Raw genomic sequence first — 7,448 nt, forward strand, 5'->3', positions numbered from 1 at the left:
GTGACGATTTCCCCGTAAATTACGACATTGTAGGTTATCCTTCATGTCCCGCAGGGAGGACTCTGACTCTCCTTCTGCTCCATTTACATCCGCTCCTCCAGCCGTCACATCTTGCCCGATGGTGCGCTGCTCTTTGTCGTGTGACTATTGGGAGTTTGTGTATAAATATTCCATTCATGGACAGGAAAACGTGGGAGATGCCTCTGGGCTGTTCTGAGTTATTGTTTTTTCTTCATGAATTGAATCATTGATATAAGCGGATATTTCACCGCGTTCTTGACCTGCTCCCTGAAGTTGGACTGAGTCACCCCGTAAATAAATGTGTTTGTGCAACAACTGAAACTCACCAGCATAAACCCGACTTGTCTTACGATGTATTGAACGTTGTTGTAAGCTGCTTCTGTAATGTTGGAATATAAAAATTCTATAACATTGACTAACCACAGAAGTATGAAGCTGCCGGAGATGGTGAAGAGTAATCTGATAGACTTCCTTCTGCTCTCTATCTCTGGGTCACTCTGGCTCTCTCTCTCGCTCTGACCCCTGAGTCTCTTACGGACTTTACTGGCCACTAAAATGTGGCTGACGGTCAGAGCGTTGAACAACAGAATTCAAAAGAATGGGAGGGAGGGGTTGAAAATCGTATGATACCATTTAAATCCCACCCATCCAATGTCAGTAAAATAGCTGGGCTTTGTAAAACAGCCCAGGGGACATTGTCAATTATCACTCCAGGTTCCTGTGTAAAGTAGAAGGGGGTGTTTATTAAACATGACAGAATGTCAGTTATTGCTAGAACCACAGCCGCAGTTTTCCAGGTGCAATATTTAGCTCTCAGCGTCTGGCAACAAATTGCCACAAATCGATCAAAGGAGAAAGTGATGGTGAGCCAGACAGAACAGCTTTTTGCAGCAGTTCTCAGGAGAGCGTTAAAACTACATACAGGGGTGATGTCCAGGAAAGACACTGGGAAATAATGATATTTGATCTGACAGAGAATGACCTCCGTTATAACGACCAGTAGGTCTGCTGTTGCCATAGCCATCAGGTATCGAGTGGTGCAGGTGGAGAGGCCACACATTCCCCGGGACAGTATAACAATTGCCAGTAAATTAGCTGTAAGTTAAAGAAGGGGAACAAATGCAGAATATTACTGAAAACACGTTTCCCTGTCTGGCCCAGAGAGCAAGGACATGAGTTTAGCATCAGGTCAAACCCCTCGGACTGCACCACCTCCATCACTGGTTCAGACACTCCCCACAGGATCAGAACACAATGGACAACATTCTCATCTGGTATTGGACACTACCTGGCTCTGGATAGTCCAGGATCAGAACACATTCCCCCTCTGTCCTGGGACATTGAGAAGCTCTGATATCCACATGTGCACACTTCCGATATATACCCCACTCTGGGACAAGTTCCACCATTGAGCCGAGGACCAGAGGCTGTCCAAAAAAACTGCCTCTCACCTGAAAGGGAATGGGTGTCTGCCAGGCAGAGCAAAATTACTAGGCAGGCACTGCAGCAAGTCCCCTTGCTCCATCCCCCTCCGAAACCGATTTTCCATTTAGGAATCAGCTGAGGGAGATGGTTTCTCACGGGAATGCACCAAAAGCCAAGTCCCTGACACCAATCACGGCTCAGTTGAACAGGGCCGGGAGATGAAAGATTGGGAGAATAATACTGATAGGGGATTCTGTCTTAAGTGGAACAAATAGACCTTTTTGCAGTTGGTGACTTAACAGCGGGCTGGTGTATCGCCTCCCTGGTGCTAGGGTCCAGGATGTCACTGAGTGTCTGCAGGACATTCAGAAGGGAGACAGTGAACAGCTAGAGGTCATGGCACACATCACTGCCAATGACATAGGTTAAAAAAAGGGATACAGCCCTGCAAGCAGACTAAGTGGAGCTAGGAATTAAATAAGAACGCAGGACCCCAATGTTAGCAATCTCAGGATTACTCCCAGTGCCACGTGCTAGCGAGATCAGGAATAGGAGAACACACTGGATGAATGTGTGGCTGGAGAGATGGTGCAGGATGTTTGATTCCTGAGGCGTGGTGACCGATTCTGGGGAAGTTGGGACTTGGGAACAGCTGCACCCCCGCAGGACCGGGACCAATATCCTCGCAGGTATATTCGCTATGACTGTGGGGGGAGGGTTTAAATTAGAGAGGCAGGGTGATGAGAGGCTGAGGGTGGGCGCAGACACAAGAGAGGGAAACAAAGGCAGAACTGAAAGACAAAAAAGTAATAAAAGCCAAAGCTCAAGGGGAGGAAACAAGGGCAAAGAGGGACAAAGTAAAAAAAAAGGTGTGCAAAAAGACAAGTCTAAAGGCCCTGTATCGGAATCGGGGGAACATTCATGATAAGGTCAATGAATTAACAGTGCAGACAGTTGTAAAGGGGTCCGATGTGATTGTGATTACGGAGACATGGCTGCAGGGTGACCAAGGCTGGGAACTGAATATCCAATAGTACTGCCTCTTTAGGAATGGCAGGGAAAACCGGAAAAGGAGTTGGCATGGGCTGGCTTGTTATGGGTGATTTCAGTGTGATGGTGAATGAGGATATTGGCTCTGAAAACCCAGAGCTAGAATCTTTCCGGATGGTGCTAAGCAGAAACAAAGGGCGGAAAAGACCAGTGGGAGTAGTCGATAGGCCTCCGAACAGTAGGGGAAGGGCAGGAGGCAAATAGAGACGCATGTAACAAGGTTGCTACAGTAACCGTGGGTGAATTTAATTTACATATAGACTGGGCAAAACAAATTAACAATAATACTGCGTGCAAATGAATCCCTGGAGTGTGTACGAGATGTTTTCTTTACACCAGTATGCCCAGGAAACAACTGGGGAGCAGGTGTTGCCCGGTTTGGTATTGTACAAAGAGAAGCGGTTGGTCAATCATTATTCTGCGGGTCCTTTAGGGAACAGTGACCATAACTTGGTCGAATTCTTCATCGGGATTGAAAGTGAAGTGGACCAATTCGAAACTGGGTTCCTAAATCTGAACAGAGGAAACTAGGAAGGTATGAGGCGTGGGATGCCTAAGGCAGATTGGGGAACATCTTTAAAGTCATGATGGGCAATGGATAATATTTAAGGAGCAAATATATGCATTGCAAAGCGACACATTTCTCCCTGGCACAAAAAAAACACAGCAGGAAAAGTGGCCAAACCAGGGCATACAAAATATATTAAGGGTAGTATTAGATCCAAAGAGGAGCCATATAAAGTTGTTAGAAAAAAGTAGCATGCCTGAGGATTGGTACCAGTTTAAAATACAGAAAAGGGGGACCAAGAGGTTGCTTAAGAGAGGAAAAATAGAGTATGAGGGTAAACATGCAAGGAACATAAAAGAGGACTGTAAAAAGCTTCAAGAAGTATGTAAGAAGAGAAAAAATTGGTGAAGACAAATGCAGGTCCCTTGCAGTCTGGAACAGGAGGATTTATAACAGAGAACTAGAAAATGGCAGAGCAATTAAACAACTTCCCCAGGAAGGTACAAGTATCTTCCCAAAAATACTGGATAACCAAGGGTCTAGCGAGAAGGAGGAATTGAAGGGAATTAGTATGACTAAAGCAATAGTGCTGGAGAAATGAATGGGAGTGAAAACTTATGAACCTCCAGGGCCTGATAATCTACATCCCACGGTACTTAAAGAGGGTTTCCTTCTCTCACTCCTGGTCTCTCTCTCTCTTTTTCTCTCTTGTCCTGTCTCCTTCTTTCTCTTTCCCTCTTGCCCAATCTCTCTCTCTCTCTTAGAACCATAGAACCATAGAAAAGGTACAGCACAGGAGGAGTCCATTCGGCCCATCTTGTTCCTGCCAGCCCGAGGAGACCCAGGTGCCATTTCTAATCCACACATTCCTGCACCCGGCCCATAGCCCTGCAGCTTACAGCACTTAAGGTGAAGATCCAGGTACTTTTTAAAATAGTTTAGAGTTTCTGCCTCTACCAACAACTTGGGCAGTGAATTCCAGATACTCACTACCCTCTGCGTAAAAGAAGCTCTTCCTCATGTCCCCCCTACACCTTCTGCCACTAATCTTGAATCTATGTCCCCTGGTTCCAGAATTCACCACCAAGGGAAACAATGTTATCCTGTCCGCTCTATCTATTCCCCTCATCATTTTGTACACCTCAGTCAAGTCACAGTCAACATGGGTTTATGAAAGGGAAATGATGTTTGACAAACCTACCGGAGTTTTTGAGGGGATAAATAGCAGAATTGATAAGGCATAACCAGTGGATGTGGTGTATTTGGATTTTCACACAGCTTTTGAGAAAGACCCACATAAGAGGATAATGTGCAAAGTTCAAGCACATGGGATGGGGGTAACATATTGACATGGATTGAGAATTTGCTAGCAGACAGGGAATAGAGAGTAGGAATAATTGGGTCTTTTTCTGAGTGGCAGACAGTGTTCCGTGGGGTACCGCAGGGATCAATATTTGGGCCCCAGCTACTCACAATATGTATTAATTATTTGCTTGAGGGAGCCAAATGTGATCATTCCAAGTTTGCTGATATCACCAAACTAGGTGGGAACATGAGCGGTGAGGGGGATTTTAAGAGGATGCAAGGCAATTTAGACAAGTTGAGTGAGGGTAAATACATGGCCGGGGCTGTATAATGTATTTAACAAAGCAGCCGCTACGATTTTATCTCTTCCTGCTTCAAAAATAATTTCCAAATGATGCGGCTGTAACACAAAACTCCAGTCCAATCGTCTCAGATTTTTGGGATGAAATATTAATAAAAAGGGTTAGAGGATTATTCGTCGGTATCAATAATAGTCTCTGCAGAGTTGTGAGATATGTAGATTTCAAAATGTTGTAGAGCCAACATCGAAATCAATGTCTTTATTCCCACAGTTGGGAACATTTGCTGGCGAGGGTTCAGTCTCCAAGAATAGTAACTAACTGGCCCATTGTTCCCCATCTCATATCCCTGTCATAAAACTGCACCGACACCCACCTCACTTGCATCAACAGGCGATTTCAATGCCTTCCCCTAATTCAGCTCTGCTAAAACTGTTACAGTGCTCAGTCCAGCCTCCACACTGTCAAAGGCTCCTTGACTACCCTTTGTCCGCACAATCTTCTGTACGCTCTTTAACAAGTGAACCTGGGGATCCACTACAGTGCAGAGAACTGGAAGTAACTCCTGTTAGAATCCATTAATGTGTTTCGACTGCAGAATCTCTCCATCTGTCTGAGAAACTGGCAAATAACATTCTAATCATTGCCCCTTGATGTTCAATGGCATTAACATCACTGAATCCCCCACTATCAACATCCTGGGGGGTTACCATTGACCAGAAACTGAACTGGACCAGCTATATAAATACTGTGGCTACATGAGCAGGTCAGAGGCTAGGAATCCTGCAGAGAGTAACTCAACTCCTGACTCCCCAAAGCCTGTCCACCATCTACAAGACACCAGTCAGCAGTGTGATGGAATACTCCCCACTTGCCTGGATGAGTGCAGGTCCCTCAACACTCAAGAAGCTCGACAGCGTCCAGGGCAAAGCAGCCCAGCTTGATCGGCACCCCATCCACAAACGTCCACTCCCTCCACCACCGACACACAGTAGTAGCGGTGTGTGTACCAGCTACATGATGCGCTGCAGGAGCTCACCAAGCCTCCTCAGACAGCACCTTCCAAACCCACGACCACTACCATCTAGAAGGACAAGGGCAGCAGACACATGGGAACACCACCAACTGAAAGTTCCCTCCCAAGTCACTCACCATCCTGACTTGGAAATATATCAGCCATTCCTTCACATTCGCTGGGTCAAAATCCTGGAACTCCCTCCCCAACCGCACTGTGGGTGTACCTACACCACAGGGACTGAAGCGGTTCAAGAAGGCAGCTCACCACCACCTTCTCAGGGTCAATGTGGAAGGGTGATATATGATGGCCCTGCCAGCGATGCTCAGATCCCATGAATCAATAAAAACACAGACTCCCTCGAATCCCTTCCTTCATAGAGTTTACCCTCACTGAGGTCTGATTAAACGTGAGGTGATATTCAACTGAATGCAAGAACGTGTTTATTCTGAAAGCCTGTGGATTGTAAACAGAGGTTTACTGACAGTTCAGGAAATTGAATCAAACTGCAGAGATAATATAAGACATTTCACTTAAGGTAATGCGGCCATTGACCGGCTATGTAGATAAAGGTGACCACTCGATCAGCAGGTAACGTGATCTGTCAGTGCTTGAAACCAGAGAGCAGCTCCCACACAGATTGACACGTCTGCCAATGTCCTAGTCACTTACCTGGGACACCGACGATAGCGAGACTCACATAGAATGTTTTATCGAAAACGTCAAATGCTCCAAGCATTTTCACTTAGCAGTGATCTGTCCTTGACTGCTGCAGGCAACCTCTGCACTAAACTCTGAAGTGACACATTCACAAAGCCCTTATTTATACCTTCTGGAATGTCTCCTTGGAGACAGTGAGATTGCAACACCCTTCTACTTAGTTTACTGAATACCTGGAAACTAACATATTACAGCACCGAGTTAATTCCAGGTAGGAATAGAACATGTTTACCTCGGAGATTCTGTTATTAAAATCAAAATATAATCGTGAGTTTATCAGCCCTGTTCACTGCACTGGTGGTTGTAGCTGCTCTCTTTAAATGTGGACATTCAGTTAAGTGATTAAATTATTAAAGTTGGCAATTTGTGGATATTTGTTGCTGAAGTCGAATAATCAAGTATCTGAAATCTTTCAAGTGCGCACATTGATACAAAAACACAAGGATGCATGAAATGATTGCACCACTTCAAACCAATCCAGACACTCTAGTTAATGCAGACCTTCAAAATAATATGGACCTTCAAACAGATACAATCCTCTCACAATATGGTCCTTCAAAACAATACGGACCTTCGAACAGATACAATCTTCTCACAATATGGACCTTCAAAACAATATGGACCTTCGAACAGATACAATCTTCTCACAATATGGACCTTCAAATTAATATGGACCTTCAAACAAATACAATCTTCTCACAATATGGACCTTCAAAACAATATGGACCTTCTAACAGATACAATGTTCTCACAATATGGACCTTCAAAACAATGTGGACCTTCTAACAGATACAATCCCTCCAACCAGTATAGACTCACCAAACACTGCTGACCCTGCAAAGGGTACAGACTCTGCAACGCATTCAGAATCTACAACCCTTACAGACCCAGCAACTGATACAGGCCTTCCCACAAATATTGACATTTCTATTTTTAAAATCTATTCTTTGATGCGATGCGGGCCTTGCTGCTAAGGTCAGTATTTATTAACATAATTCTTTAACTTTAGCCCCAGAATAGCTCGCCAGGCGATTCCCGAGGGGCGTTTCAGAGTTAAGCACGTTGACCTGGGTAAGGAGTCACGTGAAGGCCAGACAGTAGGACA

The 7,448-nt window shown here is 45.0% G+C and overlaps 1 pseudogene; it reads right to left on the minus strand.

The window, feature by feature from the left end:
• Window positions 1-218: 218 nt before the first annotated feature.
• Window positions 219-6,362, minus strand: LOC144672866 (putative G-protein coupled receptor 139; annotated as a pseudogene).
• Between the last annotated feature and the right edge of the window lie 1,086 nt (window positions 6,363-7,448).

This window comes from Cetorhinus maximus, unplaced genomic scaffold (genome assembly GCF_964194155.1).
Source record: "Cetorhinus maximus unplaced genomic scaffold, sCetMax3.hap1.1 HAP1_SCAFFOLD_130, whole genome shotgun sequence".
NCBI lineage: Eukaryota > Metazoa > Chordata > Chondrichthyes > Lamniformes > Cetorhinidae > Cetorhinus > Cetorhinus maximus.